Source organism: Phodopus roborovskii, unplaced genomic scaffold, assembly GCF_943737965.1.
Source record: "Phodopus roborovskii unplaced genomic scaffold, PHOROB, whole genome shotgun sequence".
NCBI lineage: Eukaryota > Metazoa > Chordata > Mammalia > Rodentia > Cricetidae > Phodopus > Phodopus roborovskii.
In genome coordinates this window covers 70,053-89,069 of record NW_026125938.1, presented here as the reverse complement: position 1 = coordinate 89,069, position 19,017 = coordinate 70,053, and the positions used below count along the sequence as shown (strand labels likewise).

The following is a 19,017-nucleotide window of genomic DNA, read 5'->3' as shown; positions in this document are numbered from 1 at the left end:
TCTATCTTTAGGGAGGTGCCTGCCTTATTCCTATTTTAGTAAAAGTAAAAGTGCATTAAAAATAGACCCAGGTTTGATTCCCAGCACCCACATTGAGGCCCACAACTTCTGGAACTGGTGTTCAAAGAATATGACTCCCTCTTCTAGCCTCCAAAGCTAATGCCTTCCCATGGTGCACAGATATATATGCAGGCAGAAACACTCAAATACATAAATTAAAATTAACTAAATCTTAAAACAACAAAATACCCTCTCCATTTGTCAGTTTGTGGGCACATACTTTGTTGCACTTAATTTTGTTCTACATCCAGTTCCCAAATGAGACATATTTATTCATCTTTTAAACCTTCACAACTCACACAGGACTGGGCACATGGGAGGCACTTGATAAATGCTTGGCCATTCATGAACCCATGATCCTTCTATTGTACAGGAGGCTGACATTCAGCATCAGTACCCCATGTCTGTTCTATAAAACACACAATGACACAATCAGCTTTTTAAAAAGTGAAAAACAGTTCCTGTTAAATTTTCAAATCAAGATGAGTCTGTCAGGTGGTTGTGAGACATAAAATACCAAGAGTTATTTGCCTGAATACCATTTCCTCATTTTGTTTTCCCTTAGCAAAGGATTAATCTTACTGTCTGTCAGCTGAACCATGGTTTTTTATGCTATACAATAATTTCCTTCAGTTTTATCATGTATAAAAGATGTGTGTCCTGACCAAAGGTCATCTTCTATCTTCTCTATCACTATTACTTTTGCTATTTCATCCTCTGACAGTGGTAACTTGGTTCCTGAGTCTTTGGTTACAATGACCACAAAGGATTGAACTGACTCAAGATTATTGGACACCACCACTTGATGTTGATAAACTTCCACAGCTATCTGAGCACAATTAATCATGATGGCAGTGTCAGTTTCCAGCTTTAAGGAAGCTACAAATGCTTTGGAAGCCCAATCTTTAACCACAGGAGAAAACATTTTTGGTACCATCTGCACTGTTATCTGTAGTGGGCCTCTAGATGAATAGATTTTGTGTTTAGGCATTTCAGAGACAGGGATATAGAAATGTGATGCTTCAGCAACCAGGCAGAACATCACAGCAGAGGCTACTGGGTTGAGAGCCAGGGCAGCAGCCTGCAGCAGATACAGGTAGTCTGCCAAAGTGGTAAACTCGATGGCCAGGAAGGTGCTGGCAGCAGCTCCCTCTTGGTTGCTCTGCAATGCTCCAGAAAAGCCCAGGAGTGCATTCTCTTCCAGCTATAGACTCAGCCATCCCCATCCCTTTTCACCTCCCCCCTCCAGACTGGGCTGCCAGCAGGCTGTAGGGCCTACCCTCAGGCCTGGAGGAAGAAGCTGAAGGCATAGGAGAAGGCAGAGCGTGCTTGGTACAAGAACAGAACCCAATGACCCACAGCCAGAAGACCTTGGCTGATTCTGCCTGCTGCTGAGGTTGTTCAGAAAGTGCACGGCTACACTTCCAGAGGAATCCTGGTGCCTCCTGATATGACTGGCACCATCTTCTTGCCCTGTACGCCAAGCTTGGCTGCAAAGAGAGTCATAACATCTTACCTTTGAATAACCCTTCAGGCCGCAGCTGATACCGCGAGACCAGGTCCGTTTTCACCATCTGCTGGATTTTTTGTCTGTTTCTTTCTTTCTTTTTCTTTTTCTTTCCTTTTTTTTTTTTTTTTTTTTTTTTTTTCTAGACACGGTTTCTCTGTGAAACAGTCCTGGGTGTCCTGAAATGCAAGCGGTAGATTAGGATTAGATTAGGATAGCATTAAACTCACAGGGATCCACTTACCTCTTCCTCCCAAGTGCTGGGATTAAAGGCGTGTGACCAGCTGCCGAATTTTTTTTAAGACTAAAACTGTATAGTAGTTTATGTGAGACAAAATAATTGATATGATTATCTGAAGCAAAGTAACAGTTCACTTAAAAGTACAAACACTTAAAAGGGTGCCAATTTAAGCAGAAAAAGAAAGGACATACTCATTTTTATCCTTCGTCCACTAAAGTCTACTGAGAATACTGTATGTTCCCTGCAAACAGAAAGTGAAAACTGTACCTCATGCTCCCTCAACTAGATGAGGGACAAGCTGTTTGATATGTCCTTAGGATGTAAGCTAGAATTGTCAGAAACACCAGGCCAATTTGTAGCTCTCTTTGCTATTCATTCTGCCTAATTGCACAACATTTCCTCATAATGTATTATGGAACACAAAAAGTATGGTATTACTAATCCTAGGAGAAATCCTTCTGGATATTACTCTTGCTTGTTTCTGTTTAAATTATCAAACCTGTAGGGACTCATAGCATGAAGGATCACACCAGACACTTGGAAGTCACCAGGTAGATATTGGCACCAAACCTTTGCTAATTTGCTTTTGGGTTCTCAAAGATGAAATGGTTCTTCCCACCAAAGAACATGTAATGCCAGCACTTTGGTCACAGAAGGACAAGAATTTCTACTTCTAGGCAAATTTGGACTATTTGGTGAGACTATAGACAAAATGCTATAAAGTGTAAGATAAAATTTAAAATAATATCTAAATGTTAATGTCATAAAAACAGAAATAGTTATTTCTATTGTTGTTTAGAATTCTAGTATTTGCAGAGAAACATTGAAGAATATTTTCACTTAAGCCAGAAATATTAGTCACTTTTATTAACTGTATTTAGAGTATATTAAATAAAACAAAATGAGTGAAGCACACTAGAATCTCAAATGTAAACATTTCTCCAGTTTTGGATGTTCCCCACCCTGACTCACAAAAAAAAAAAAAAAAAAAAAAAATTCTCAATTTAATTCACAAATATAAAATCTACCTTTATGCTCAACATATACCAATAGTGTATGAACCAAGGACTGAGAAACATACTCAGAAAGTATTTAAACTATCTAGTAAAAACGAAATGTTTGAAAAGTCACAGAGACAAGAAAAAGAATGGGGTATAAGGTGTAAGAAAGAGAAAGATGCAGTAAGAGCTATCCCACAGGTAAGGCTCCAAAAGTGAAAGAAGTGGGGAAGACCCTAGGGAAGGATGTTGTACTGTGCAAAGACCTAGAGGTAAGCCTTATACCAGCTACTTTCAGGCGCCATGGACCTAGGAAAACAAAGCTTAAGGTCAATATCTAATTTTTTAATCTGTTCACTTGCCTTTTACAGACCTGTTTTTATTACTTTGACTACTAGAAGCATTTTGTTGTCTGAGAGCCCTTCTGGAATAGTGAAAGAGAAAAAGAAGTGAACTGGAGGCAGAGGAATAGGAGGACTGAGGAATGCACCAGATAAATGTATACAGAGCTTTTGCCTTATTGTTTTATCTATAAGTCTTAAAAAGAAAACTACAAACTCAACATCCAGCCAGTGAGTCTGAAGTAGGTTCTATCTGGATGGAGTACACAGCTAGAAATTACAGTACTTTGAAAAACTACTGTAATTATATTGGTTACATATAGAGTACATGTTATTCTAATATCTTCAAAGTGTTAGATCATATAAAACAGTATCATAAAAATATAATACACAGGGCAAAAGTAATGTGTACAACCATGTTAAAGTTCAACATAACAGCACTAATTTGAGTGTAGGGTGGCCTGTCCTGTATGACTACATTTTTAGGTCTTAGATTTTGTGATAAGGCTAAATCCTTCCACTGCCCCTATGATGTCCTTCTGTCCAGCTGTCTCATTTTAGTCATTATTCACTTAGCCACATGTACCCTTTGATAAATGTCTGTGAAATAAAAGTTAAGATAACTTTAATGTTCAATATTATTCTCATCAGTTGGGATCTATTATTCATTGCAAGTCAAATGGTGTTGATGTAGTGGTTAATATGGATCTTCTCACTCTAGGTATCACTCAAAGTGCTGACAGAGTGTGGAACAAGCACTTGATTTTCATTCTTTCATGTATTTTTAAATTATGAAATTGTTGGCCGGCTACTAGTCTTTCTTATTGACTCACTTATTAACCCATTTCTCTCAATCTGATTGTTTCCATGAGGTCTTATCTTATTGGGGCAAGAGTGAAGACATCTTACTTCTCTCATGTCATACATCTTGATTCTTCTCTACTCCATCTCCAAGAATCCTCCTTGCTTCCTAGTTTTGCCTATCTTGCTTTCCTTTTGGCCAACAGGGCTTTATTCATTAACCAATAAGAGAAACATATTTACAGAATGACATCTCCCACAATAGCATCTTTTCTGTCTGAAATAAAAGGAAGGGTTTTAACTTTAACATAGTAAAATATATAACAAAACACCTATAATGTAATGAAAAATATTTATTTCATTAATATTATCAGGAACTAAACAAAATATTCTATCACCTATCATATCTTTGTGAGTATAAAGTCTTACATGTAACTTATCTAAGGAAAACTATATCCATAATTATCTGTCTTCAACTCCATCAAAGACCACAGAACAATAATATATAAACTCTAGAAATGACAAAGACATCTTGCTATCTGTTCACTCACCCAAAGTTCTTCTGTAATGTTCCACATTCAGCATATAGGCCATAGTATGTCTGGCAAACTCCTCAGCAAAGCAGGATGTTATGAGTAGGTTTTCTGGCAGCCTTGTCACACTGCCATGCCTGCCCCAAATAATACACAGAGACTTTGTATTTGATATATTGCTGTTGGCCAGTTACTAGTTTCTTATCAGCTAGCTCTGTCCTAATTATTAACCCATTCCCATTAATCTAAGTACTTCCACATGGTCTTATCTTACCGGAGAGAGGGGCTGGTGTACTTCTCTCTCTGTCCTCCATCTTGGATCTGTCACCTATCACTTCCTCTCTCTTTCTAGTCTCCTAATCCCCCTGATCATGCTTTCCTATTTGCCAACAGTGCTTTATTAATTAATCAGTAAGAGAATGACATCTCCTATCATCTCCTCTTTTCAGTCTAAATAAAAGAAAGTTTTTAACCTTAACATAGCAAAATATGTAACAAAACAGTTATCAAATAAGAACCACAGTTAACAATATTTAGTCCATTAACATTTGCAAGATTTAAAGAAAATATTTTATCATCTATCCTATCTTTGTGAGTCTAAAGTCCTATATGTGACCTATCTTTAATCCTAACTAAGGAAAACTATAACCATAACTACCTGTCTTCAACTCCATCAAAGACCACAGAAGAATAATATATAAACTTTTGATATGACAGAGGCAACTCGCCTGGTCAGTCACCCAAAGTTATTCTGTAATGTTACATCTTCAGCCCATAGGCCATAATGTGTCTGGCAGACAACCTCAGCAAAGCAGGAAACTTTAAACTATCAACCTGTATTGGCAGTTTGTCAGTCACTTTTCTCTGTGTCTTGCAGAATGTCTGGCAGACTCTTCCATAAAGCAGGAACCCTGTAGCAAATATCCATCTTGTAACAGCAGTCATTTTCCTGTGGGTCCTGCATGTTCAGTTCATACAGCACAAAGTCAAACAGTCCAGGCAAAAGTAATTTCTCGACCAAATGGATAGTATTGCCATATTGGGAGTAAACTGCATAACAAGTTTCTTGGATGTCCATCTTCCTTTCTGATGCAAGTAGTGTTGCCAGGAGCAGTTGAGACTCACTGTCAAGAAAAACCCTAAACCATTTTAAATGTCATATTCTATAGGTATTTGAAAGGTTTGAAGAATGCCTATCTATCTTAAATACATATCTGTATATCTAGAAATCCTAACTAACTTAACTATAAGTTCTGGCTACCATAGGAAACTATCTATAATCTGCATTGAATTATACATTACATTTCTAAATGAGCTATACAAATATAATACCTAAACAAGAGGAGAAATATACGTATCACAAAATTGACCTTAAATTGTATCAATAAGTGAAAATCCATTTCAAAACAAAGTATTCATATCTATACCATAATCCCCTTTTTATCTTTAAAAAGAGATTGGTTGTGGTCATTAATTTATAACCAACACCATTTAAAGGAAAACAAACATATATAGACAATATTTGGGAATTTGGGCATCATTCTTTCCAAACTGTTTCCTGCTGGTAGGGGGCACTGTCATGGGGATCCTAAGAAGATGCAGAAATCCTGGATGTAGTGGTCTGCAAGGCTGCATTGTCCCATAGATTTTTTGCTTTGGGGGGTGGTCTTTCTTCATCAAATCATGTTGGTCAGGAAGGAATCAACAGCTTATAATTGTCTGTGGGAATAAAAATAGAAATACTATTCCCCAGTAATCTGACCTTGGACTTAAATTTTGTAGTCAAAGCATTTTTAAAATATATAAATTGAATTAATCCAGCAGCATTTCCTTTAACTCTGGCTGCTATTTACACAGAAGTCAAAGGATTTAAAGATAACAGAATAAAATATACTATCCAAAGTTACTCTGTGCTTTCCATCTTTATGTGGCTTTTTTTTTAACTGTATTTCTTCTACTTCTATTTTTTCATTATTTGAGATATGGTTTCTCTGTGTAACATTTTTTTTATATAACCAAGTCCCTTTAAATGAAAACAAATATTTATAGACAATATTTGGTAATTTGGGCATCATTCCTTCAAAACTAATTCCTGCTGGTAAGGGACATTGTCATGGGGGATTATAAGAAGATACAGAAATTCTGGCTGTAGTCTGCAAGGCTGCTTTGTCCAGCTGTTTTGTATGTAGGATCACCTGGTACTCTGTATCGGGCGGTGTGGCTTGATCAAACCACATTACTCTGGAAGGAATCCATATCTTTTCATTTTCTATGGAAACTAAAATAGAAATCATTTTCCCCAGTAACTTGTCCTTGAACTTAAAATTTGGAGTCAAAGCATTTTTTTAATTTATTATTTTACATGTCGTTCCTAGTGGCCTCTCCTCCTTCTCTCCATCCCTCCCTTTTACCCTCTCTGCCCTCTCACATGCACCCTAACCACCCTCCCCTCCCCCCACCCCATTTCCATATGTAGGGGAATGCCATCAACTTGGGGTCATGTAGATCTGACAGGTCATGTGAAGTAGGGACTAGGGCTTCTCTCCTGTCTCTAGATTAAGGCAGTTATCCCTCCATGAGGGATTTGTTCACAAAGTCCTTTTCTGCACCAGGGATACATCCTGGCTCCACTGTCTGAGGTCCCTTAGACTGCTCAGTCCTTTTGGCTGAGACCCATATTCAGGGGGGCCTGAGTCCCATGCTGGCTTCCCACCTATCAGTCTGTGGTCCTGTTAGCTCCTCCTTGTTCAGGTAAACTGTCTCTATGAGTTTCTGTAGCCTGGTCTTGTCCTCTCTATCTGCATTCTAGTTCGACTCATTGTTTATGTATGGATGTTGGATTCTGTTTCCAACAGGTAATAGATGAGGGCTCAATCTTCCTAGTTGCCCATGTTCTCCTTTCGTCCCCCTTGTTTTCTCATATATCTCTCTCCATTTGCTGTCCCCTCCAATTCCTCTGTGCTCTGGGGGACTTGTCCCTTCCCAGTTCTGTGAGGGACAGTATACGAATCTCTTAGAATATACCTTGTATCCTAGGTCCTCTGGTGGTGTGAATTATAGGCAGGTGATCCTTTGCTCTAGGTCTAAAATCCATATATAAGTGAGTACATACCATGTTCCTATTTTGTGACTGGGTTACCTCATTCAGGATGGTTTTTCAAGTGCCAATTACTTGCCTGTGAATTTCAAGGTACCATTATTTTTTTCCGAAGAGTAGCATTCCATTGTGTAGATGTGCCACATCGTCATTATCCATTCTTCAATTGAGGGGCATCTAGGTTGCTTCCAGGTTCTTGTTATTACAAATAGTGCTGCTATGAACATAGTTGAACAGATGTCTTTGTTGCATGGATGCGGATCATTTGGGTACATGCATAAGAGGGGGACTGCTGGGTCCTGTGGTAAACTAATTCCCATTTTCCTGAGGAACTGCCATGCTGATCTCCAAAATGGCTGTATGAGTTTGCACTCCCACCAGCAGTGAAGGAGTGTTCCCCTTTCTCCACATCATCTCCTGCATGAGTCCCTCATTGGTGTTTCTAATTTTAGCCATTCTGGCAAGAGTAAGATGGTATCTCAAAGTTGTTTTGATTTGCATTTCCCTGATAGCTAAGGATGTGGAGCACTTTCTTAAGTGTCTTTCAGCCTTTTTGATTTCCTCTATTCAGAATTCTTTCTTCAGTTCTGTATCCCACTTTTAATAGGGTTATTTGGTGTTTTTTTGACTAGTTTCTTGAGATCTTTGTATGTTTTGGAATTAGCCCTTTGTCAGATATAGGATTGGTGAAAATCTTTTCCCAGTCTGTGGGCTGCCATTTGGTCTTGTCCAATGTGTTCTTTGTCTTACAGAAGCTTCTAAGTTTGAAGAGATCCCATTTATTAATTGTTGCTCTCAGTGTCTGTGACCCTGGACTTGTGCTAGTTTGCGGTAGGTGTGTGTCAGCTGTAGGTGTTCCCAGGTAGAGTTTATTGGGTCGCTTATTGAAACTATCATATCAAATGCAAATAGAGACAGTTTGACTTCTTCCTTTCCAATTTGGATCCCCTTGATCTCCTTTTGTTGCCTTATAGCATTAGCTAGAACTTCTAGTACGATATTGAAGAGATATGGAGAGAGAGGGCAGCCTTGTCTTGTTCCTGATTTTAGAGGAATTGGCTTAAGTTTCTCTCCATTGAGTTTGATGTTGGCAGTTGGTTTGCTGGATATTGCTTTTATTATGTTTAGTTATGTTCCTGTTATCCTTGATCTTTTCAAGACCTTTATCATGAAAGGGTGTTGAATTTTGTCAAAGGCTTTTTCAGCATCTAGGGAATTAATCATATGGTTTTTCTTTTTCAGTTTTTTTTATATGGTGGATCACGTTGATAGATTTTCATATGTTAAACCATCCCTGCATTCCAGGGATGAAGCCTACTTGGTCATGTTGGATGATTCCTATGATGTATTCTTGAATCTGTTTTGCCAGTATTTTATTGAGTATTTTTGCATCGATGTTCATCAGGGATATTGATCTGTAGTTTTCTTTCTTAGTTGTGTCTTTGTGAGGCTTTGGTACCAAGGTTATTGTGGCCTCATAAAAAGAGTTTGGCAATGAACCTTCTGTTTATATTTCGTGGAAGAGTTTGGTGAGTAGTGGTATTAGTTTTCTGTGTAACTTTTATGTGTCCTGGAATTCACTATGCATGCCAGGTTTACTTTGAAATCGCAGGGATCTGTTTGCCTCTGCCTCTGGAGTCCTGGAATTAAAGGTGTGTGCCACCACCCACAGCTAGTCTTTTTCAATTGTTCTCTTTTTTTAAACCATTTTTTCCTGTTTCTTTTTCTCTTTAAACCCTATGTATATTTTAAAACACACTGTAATCCTTTAGTGATTTTTCTTAACATGAGTCTGTCTTTACTGTTAATCTTTATCTTTTTGTAGCCATGAGTCTTTATCTGGTAAACAACAACATTGCTACACTGAACGTCACAGCTGTATTAGCCCCGGAGTATCCACGATGGTGGTGGGTACTTTTATTGCCAGAACTGAGAGCTGTGCACCCTTCCTTGGTCTATGTTGCCATCCACCAGCATGCTGCCACCTTGGATATGTGGCCACTGCCATTTCCAGCACATGTACATACCATCCAGTTGCTAGCAGAGTTTTTTAAAGCAATGCAGTTTTTTTGCCACTTATGCTGAGTCAGGAAACCTCCCTTAAAGGAGCCATGCAAAACTCTGTCTCTAGCAAAACAGAGCACAACTGGTAAAAATCTGATAAAAATTCTGCTACCAAGAAGTCTTACTTGCCTCTGTTCTTTTGTTTCTAAACAAAAGTTTTTATCAAGTTTTTTTTTTTTTTTTGCTTTCATCAAGTTTTAAGTGACAGTTCTCAGCCCCATGTCAGACACCATTTTGTTATGAGCAGGTTTTCCTACAGCCTGGTCACACTGCCATGCCTGCCCCAAATAATACACAGAGACTTTGCATTTGATATAATGCTGTTGGCCAGTTACTAGTTTCTTATCGGCTAGCTCTGTCTTAATTATTAACCCATTCCCATTAATCTAAGAACTTCCACATGGTCTTATCTTACTGAAGAAAAGGGCTGGCGTTCTTCTCTCTCAGTCCTCCCTCTTGGATCTCCCACCTATCACTTACTCTCTCCTCCTAGTCTCCTAGTCCCACCTATCTTGCCTTCCTATTGGCCAATAGTGCTTTATTCAATAACCAATAAGAGAAATATATTTACAGAATGACATCTGCCATCACAAGAAACTTTAAACTGTACACATGTATTTGCAGTTTGTCAGTCATTTTTTCTCTGTGTCCTTCACACTGTCTGGCAGGCGTTTCCATGAAGCAGGAACCCTGTAGCAATGTCCATCTTGTTTCAGTAATCACTTTTCTGTGGCATGACAAGTTTATACAGCATAAAGCCCAACAATTTGGGCAAGATACTGCTCTTGTCAAGCACCTGATTTTCAAACTGACTTATGAGCATTGAAAAGACAATCTAGTGCACTTTCCTTCTTGCTCACATGGATATTTGTGTTCCATTTGCCAACCAACCCAGTCACTTATAAGAGTTTATCCCCATGGAGTTAAAGTATGCATTCTCAAATTAGAGTGTTGAAGTCCTCTTCTGACATGTTGTTGGACCCTAGTTCTGGGTCCTGATGGGCCAGTGGGAGAGCCCAGCGACACAAACATCAAAACCAGGAGATGAAACAAGCAAGAGGTGTTTATTGAACAAGTGTACTCGGGTGTCAGCAATCTCGGGGAAAGCTGCAATTCCCCCAGAGGGTTTAGGCTCCTTTTTATAGAGACAAGCCACAAATCAGTATACATGCATGGGGCACAAGGTGATTGATTACAAAGTATGATCTCATGTTTGAGAGATCACCCAGGTATGACCTGTTCTTATACAAGGGATAACCCATAGAATGACTTGAAAAGTCCCCAGACTGCCCATTGGTCAGAACAGACAGGCTGTTTAATCTGGGACCATTTGTTCCAGGGTTGTGGGCCTATTTCCTTGTTGTGGGCCAAAACCTGTGAGAACCTTTTTTTCATCCTCTGGCTTTCTCTTTGCTGTAACTAGCCATATTTAACAAAATCAGTCTAGCATATAATCACTAGCCCCATCACCATAGTAACCTTTCTTGTTCTCATAATTCCTGATGTTTTCACCTATGTCAATGTCCATTCTTTGTGATTTTCTATATTATGCTTACAAGAACTATTTTCCTCCCCCTTTCCTACATCCTTGCTCTGCAAACTAAAATCTTTCATTCCCCTATTTCTTTTTGTTAGGTTTTAATCTTAAAATTCAAAGTCCCTCTCATTGCTTGAGGGACTGATATTAGTGGGTTAGAATTAGGGCTTGGGTTATAGATAGGTGATCTTTAATGAACTGGAATAAGCGGTTAAGAATGCAAGGCCCAAAGGTGAGCACAAGAAGGAGGATAGTCAGAGGTCCTAATATAGTAGACCCCAGGGTAGTCATCCAGGGGTGATGGGAGATGTCATATTGTGTGTGTTTTTCATACTGGTTAATAATAAAGCACTGTTGGCCAATAGGAAAGGAAGATAGGAGGGACTAGGAGACAAGGAGGAAATAGGAAGTAGGAAGGAGGAGTCAAGATGGAGAGTCTGGAGAAAGCAGTATGCTGCCAGCTCCCCAGTAAGAGAAATACATAGATCAACAGAAATGGGTTAATAATTAAGGCAGAGCTAGCCGATAAGTAACAAATAACCAGGCCAACAGCATTGTATCAAATACAGAGTCTCTGTGTGATATTTGGGGCTGGTGCGGTAGCAGGACTGGGCGGCAGGGTAAAAACAGTACTCCTTACACAGGGGAACTTAGTGAACCATCCTTCAAACCAGTCCTGTTGTCCTTCTCTCTCTCTCTCTCTCTCTCTCTCTCTCTCTCTCTCTCTCTCTTCCTGTCTCTCTCTCTCTCTCTCATTAACTGAGCCTTTCTCTATGTTTTTCCATAGAGTTTCTGATAACCCTCGAGTGGGTAACATAAAAACATTTTTCTCATCCGCCTATCTCTGCAGGTCCACTCGGAGTTCCTGCGGGCAAGATCCTTGACCTCCAAACCCAGGCCCCTGCCAAAGAACGAGGTCTCAGCTGGACAGCGCCAGTTTCCAGTGAGATCCCACTACCCTGCAAAACCTTCTCAAGTTCCAGCCCAGCCCTCGTCCTCTTCTGCCGGCTATTGGCCAGAGACGACAAAGAGGCAGAGAAAGAAATCAGAGAAACATCACCCTTTACAATAGCCACAAGCAACATAAAGTATCTTGGTGTAAGGCTTACCAAACAAGTAAAAGATCTATATAATAAGAACTTTGTGACTCTAAAGAAAGAAATTAAAAAAGACACCAGAAAATGGAAAGACCTCCCATGCTCTTGGTTAGGTAGGATAAACATAGTAAAAATGGCAATCTTACCAAAAGCAATCTACAGATTCAATGCAATCCCCATTAAAATCCCATCACAATTCTTCACCGACCTTGAAAGGATAATAATCAACTTTATATGGAAAAACAAAAGACCCAGGATAGCCAAAACAACCCTATACAATAAAAGAACTTCAGGAGGCATCACCATTCCTGACTTTAAGCTCTACTACAGAGGTATAGTTCTGAAAACAGCCTGGTATTGGCATAAAAATAGACAGGTACACCAATGGAATCAAATTGAAAATCCTGATATTAATCCACGCACCTATGAACACCTGATTTTCGACAAAACAGATAAAATTATACAATGGGGCAAAGACAGCATCTTCAACAAATGGTGCTGGCACAATTGGATGAGGGTGTGTAGAAGACTGCAGATAGACCCATGTCTGTCGCCATGCACAAAACTCAAGTCCAAATGGATCAAAGACCTCAACATCAATCCAGCCACATTGAACCTCTTAGAAGAGAAAGTAGGAGGTACCCTTGAACAAATTGGTATAGGAGACCGCTTCTTGAACATAACTCCAGGGGCACAGACACTGAAAGAAACAATTAATAAATGGGACCTCTTCAAACTTAGAAGCTTCTGTAAGGCAAAGGACACAGTTGACAAGACCAAACGGCAGCGCACTGACTGGGAAAAGATTTTCACTAATCCTATATCTGACAAAGGGCTGATCTCCAAAATATACAAAGAACTCAAGAAACTAGTCAACAAAACACCAAATAACCCTATTAAAAAATGGGGTACAGAACTGAAGAAAGAATTCTCAATGGAGGAAATCAAAAAGGCTGAAAGACACTTAAGAAAATGCTCCACATCCTTAGCTATCAGGGAAATGCAAAACAAAACAACTTTGAGATACCATCTTACCCCTGCCAGAATGGCTAAAATTAGAAACACCAGTGATGACTTATGTTGGAGAGGATGTGGAGAAAGTGGAACACTCCTCCACTGCTGGTGGGAATGCAAACTCATACAGCCATTTTGGAGATCAGTATGGTGGTTCCTCAGGAAAATGGGAATTAGTTTACCACAGGACCCGGCAATCCCCCTCTTAGGCATATCCCCAAAGGATTCACATCAATGCAACAAAGACATCTGTTCAACTATGTTCATAGCAGCACTATTTGTAATAGCAAGAACCTGGAAGCAACCTAGATGCTCCTCAATTGAAGAATGTTTAATGAAGATGTGGCACATCTACACAATGGAATACTACTCTGCAGAAAAAAATAATGATATCTTGAAATTCACAGGCAAGTGGATGGCACTTGAAGAAACCATCCTGAATGAGGTAACCCAGTCACAAAAAGAGAAACACAGTATGTACTCACTCATATATGGATTTTAGAACTATATCACCAGCCTATAATTCACATCACCAGAGGAACTAGGATACAAGGTGTATTCTAAAAGATTCATATAAAGTCCCTCATAGAACTGGGAAGGGACAAGTCCCCCAGACCTCAGGTAAAGTGGGGGAGGACAGATAATGGAGAGAGAAGTAGGAGAAAATGAGGGGGAGGAGAGGAAGGCATGTGCGACCAGGAGGATTGAGCCTGTTTAGGAATGGAAAATAGGAAAGAGAGAGAGAAAGAGAGAGAGAGAGACAGAGACAGAGAGAGAGAACATAAAAGAGGGAGCCAATATTGGTTTGAAGATAAAGTTGAACACAAAGAAAGGTCGAGGGAACTAGAAGACTGCTCCCAACTAACAATCTCAGCTCCCGTGGAAAGGCTATCATAAATGCCTTTCCCGGAGAGTGAGATCAACAACTAACTTCTCCATGCAGTCCTCAACTAATGCCTGTTGAAAATAGGAGCAAACACCCATACATAAACACTGAGTCGAACTAGAACCCAGAAGCAGATGGAGAGGACAAGACCATGCGGTAGAAGTACATAGAGACAGCTTACCTGAACACGGAGGAGCTAAGGCCCACTAGACTTATAGCTGGGAAGCCAGCATGGGACTGACTCAGGCCCCACTGAAGATGGGTCTCAGCCAGAAGTTCTGAGCAGTCTAAGAGACCTCAGACAGTGGAGCCAGGATGTATCCCTGGTGCACAAAAGGACTTTGCAAACATATGCCCCATGGAGGGATAACTGCCTTATTCTAGAGATAGGAGAGAAGCCCTAGTCCCTACTTCACAGGACTTGTCAGATCTACATGACCCCAACTCGATCGCATTCCCCTACAATTGGTATTGTGGTGGGGGGTTGGGAGGGGAGGGTGTTTAGAGTGCATGTGAGAGGGCAGAGAGGGCAAAAGGGAGGGAAGGAGGGAGGGAGGGCTGGAGGGGAGGGAGGGAGGGAGGGAGGGAGAGGGACCTGGGATCGACATGTAAAATAACAAATTAAAAAAAAAAAACGCTTTGACTCCAAAATTTAAGTTGAAGAACAAGTTACTGGGGAAAAGGATTTCTATTTTTGTTTCCACAGAAAATGAAAAGATGTGGATTCCTTCCAGACTAATGTGGTTTGATCACGCCAGACCGCCTGAAACAGAGTACAAGCTGATCCTACATTCCAAACAGCTGGACAAAACAGCCCTACACACTACAGCTAGGATATCTGAATCTTCTTCGTTTCCCCCAAGACAGCGCCCCTTACCAGCAGGAAGTAGTTTGGAAAGAACGACGCCCAAATTCCCAAATATTGTGTATAAATGTTTGTTTTCATTTAATTGGACTTTGTTATATAAAATTAAAAAAAAAATCCTCAAAGCTTAAAAAAAAAAAACATTTTTCCTTTAGGGCCGCACATACTCCCCCATCTTTTAGGGAGAGGAGGTCAAGCCCTCTGCAATTCTGAAGGGCCACCTCAGCTAGGGATGCCAGGGAGTGTTTTAGTCTGGTAATAGAGCCCTCTATAGCTTTAGTTCTTCTGTCATGGATGACTTTAATTCCTTGTATTGTTGGGGGCCTTGTATGTGAGCTGCTGCCCCTGTACCCACTCTGGCTGCCAACCCCATCCCCATAAGGACAGCTAGGGTAAGCGTTATTTGCTCCCTTCAGAACCGGCTTGGGTATACTTCATAGGTCTGCTCTAAATAATTAGTGGGGTGGTAAAAGACTCAGGATAGCAGGCAAATCAGGATGCAGAAGTCCTTGGTGGCATCTAGGGTTCGAGTATGTACGCATACCATAGTGTCAGCTCAGTATTGCATGCCCACCAGAGTCAGGTAGGAGTCAAGTAGGTGGGTGAGCCCAAATTAGAGTGTGTCTGGTTACAGATGGGCCAGTGCATGGGTGGTGGATTGCCTAGGCAGACTCCCTGCCCTGAAATTTGAGTCAGGGTCAACTTGTGGGCAGTTTTCCAAGTTTTCCAGTTACATCCATTAGCTGAAATGGTGTTATTATATTTCCCTGTGGTGGTCACCCCTTTATAATAAGGGGGACCAGAGGCCAGACATAACCAACAAGGGTTAGGGAGGTTAGGCTGTGTCTGCTTAAGGGCTGAAAATACCTCTTGAATTAAATTAAATATTCCCTGCCTGATGGATGGGGATTCTGCTGCCAGTGTGGGAGGAGGGTCGTATAGGGAGGTTAGGGCAAGATGACCAGCACCGGGAGTTAGAATAGCAGGTGGTTTGGGTCCGATAGGGATATTTATGTCTAAAGAGCTTGCCAGGCCTTGGTCCATCATGACAGTATTAGGTCATATTGGATGAGTTTCCTTGGGGGCTACCATGCAGGAGATAGTTAACAGGGTGACTGGGTCAACACCTTGCATATAGGGACGTAATCCCCATGTTTTCCCTGTGGTTCAGTCAGCCTGCTTTCCCTTGTCTGTGAAGCTAATGATTAGAGGATTGAATCCAAACCAGTCTTTCCCTGTGGCACCAAGGCAGAGCCCTTCAGGCATGTAATCTCTTTTCATGGTGATTAGGTCCCATGACAAACTAGTTTTCCAATAGACATCTCCTGTAGTTTCGCATCCCCACTCAGCACAGTACCCATCCATTGCACTTCCACAATTTTAAAAAAAACAATTGTGCCAGCCGATAGCAGGGCATACATGAAACCCCAATTTGCTTATAGTGTTTTACATCTCCAGGGTGTTCTACATCTGGGGATTAGCCCTCCCATGCCTCTACTCATTAGGACACAGAGGTCCACCTGCAAGTCTGGAAACCCAGCATCCCTGGGGTAGCTCCCTGAGGAGGTCTGGTTTATAATTCCTTCTGTCTCAGGATTAAAAACCTGCCAGGTAGTGATGTAAGGGGCATGCGGTTGAGAGATGTACAGAAGCTTAGGGGGTATTAGGGTTAAGAGCATAAAAGTCATTACAAAGTTTTGTTTTTTGAGATTCTTATCTTGAGTGGGTTTTGAGTGCGTTGAAGCTGCATGATTCTTCTGCTTCTGGGTCTGAAGTTGGTGCTGGCTTAATATGCGAGGTGTGTACCCAGGCAGCAATCCTGTTGACATTCAGGGCTGTTGGGGTGGTCAGGAGCATGGTGTAAAGTCCCTTTTAGTGGGGCTTTAACATCTTGGACTGGTGTCTCCGCACATAGACTCTATCCCCGATCTGGAGCGGGTGAGGCTTGACTGGTGGTCTTTTTTCTCAATAGACCATAGCCAAGAGCTTACAAATCTGTTCCTGAACTGCTTGCAGTGCTTGCAAGTGTGCCTGTAGGGTTGGGATATTGGCATAAGCAGATATATCAGAATCAAAAAAATGTAATGGCTGGAGATGTTCCCCCATATAAGATTTCTAATGGTGTGAGTCCATGGGGGCCAAGGGTATTCCTTGCTCTATAGAGAGCCATTGATAGGAGCTGAACCCAGTCCCTAGTGCCAGCCTCCAGTGCTGGTCTCTTTGATTGTTTTGTTTATTTTTTCTACCTGTCCTGAACTCTGGGGTCTATAGGCACAATGTAATTTCCAATCAAGCCCCAGTAATTTGGCCACCAGCTGACTTACCTGGGAGACAAGAGCAGGCCCGTTGTTTGACTGTATTACCTTAGGCAGGCCGAACTGGGAAAAATTTCTTCCAGTATCTTTTTTACTATTTGAGCCATTTTTTTTCTTGGTGAGGAAAGCTTCAACCCATCCTGAACACATGTCTATAAAAACTAGCAAATATCTGTTACCATACATGCCAGGCTTGATCTCTGTGAAGTTAATTTCTCAATACATGTCAGGGCAATGACCTCTGGCTCTGACATCCTTTGCTATTTTTAGTCTCCCTGCATTGACCTTGGCACAGGGGACACAGTTGCTGACTACCTGCTGTATGAGGGAGTCTATAAGGGGTATATGGAAAAAGAGTTCCTCTCTGGCCAACAAAGTGGCCAGTATTTTTTACCTAAATGAGTCAATTTGTGCAAGTCAGTCACCAAAGTCTTAGCCTCTCTCTGGGGGAGGACTAGTTTTCCTTGGAATCTCAATTCCTGGGTTTTTTGACTCATATTTTGCACGTATCTTGCTCAGGATGGCTAGGTCTTCAGCTGAGTACTGGAACTGAGGCTGTTTGGTGGGCCATTTATGTTTCTCAGTCTGCAAAGGCAGGATCTGATGTCCGAGCTCCCTTCGCAGTCTCATTCGCTAGGCGGTTCCCCTTGGTAGTGGGATCCTCTCCTCATTGATGGCCCAGATAATGCATAATATACTCAGTCTCTTAGGCAAGTATAGGGCTTTGTAGCAAATCCAGAATTTCTGTTTTGTTTTTGATCTCCCTTCCTCCAGAAGTCAGTAGTCCCCTCCTTCTCTAAATTTTCCCATGCCCATGTGTGGTAGCGAAAGCATACCAGCTATGAGTATAATGCCTGGGTGAATGTGATAAGTTTAGCTCGCTGTGCCGATGTACAGGGCAGCAGCACACTTTCACCAATGCAGCTCCAGCTTTTCACTTACCTTCTTGGAGGAAACTGCTCCCGTCCATGAACTAGGTCACATCCATATCTGGCAGAGGTTGAGCAGTCAGATCTGGGCGTATTCCATGCCCTTCAGCCATCCCTTGCTGGCAATCAAGAGGGACCTTCTCCTCATGACCTGGGTCCGGCAGGAGGGTGTCGAGGTTCAAGGAAGTTACTGGCCCAAATTGTATTCTTTTTGGAGCCAAGAGCAGAGTCTGGAAGTGACCCAGGCGTGCATTGGATAGTCAGCGGTCGGGAGACTGGTGGACTATAGTCTCTATTGCATGGGGCCTTTCCTGCCTTCCTGTCTCTGGTCTGGGCTGTACTATGGTGGCCAAGATTCTGATTTCTGCTTAGTTTCTTAGTCCGTTTTCTATCTTGCTTTATTAAAAGCCTGTCTCCATCAATCTCTCCAGGTAAGCTGCAAGAGATTCTTCCCCTCCTTGGGTAACTTCTCTTACCTTGGCGAAATTGGTTGAGCGTCTCCTGGCACCCCTGAGACCCACAAGGAGGACCTGGCAGTAAATATGGAGTTGTTCCCTACTGGTAGGAGTGGTGTAGTTCCAATAAGGTCTATTTAGCGGGAAAGCAGCATCAATCTCATTAGGGAGCTGGATGCTTCTAAGATAACTTTCTGTTTCTCCTCCATAGTGAGGAGAGTCTGGAGGAGCTGTACTCAATGAGCCCAGTCAGGGCCAGGGATCTTGGGAAAAGGAA

General features: G+C 41.3%; 1 pseudogene; it reads right to left on the bottom strand.

Annotated features, from left to right (window-relative positions):
* Positions 1-667: 667 nt before the first annotated feature.
* Positions 668-18,326, bottom strand: LOC127218041 (phosphopantothenate--cysteine ligase-like; annotated as a pseudogene).
* Positions 18,327-19,017: the final 691 nt, after the last annotated feature.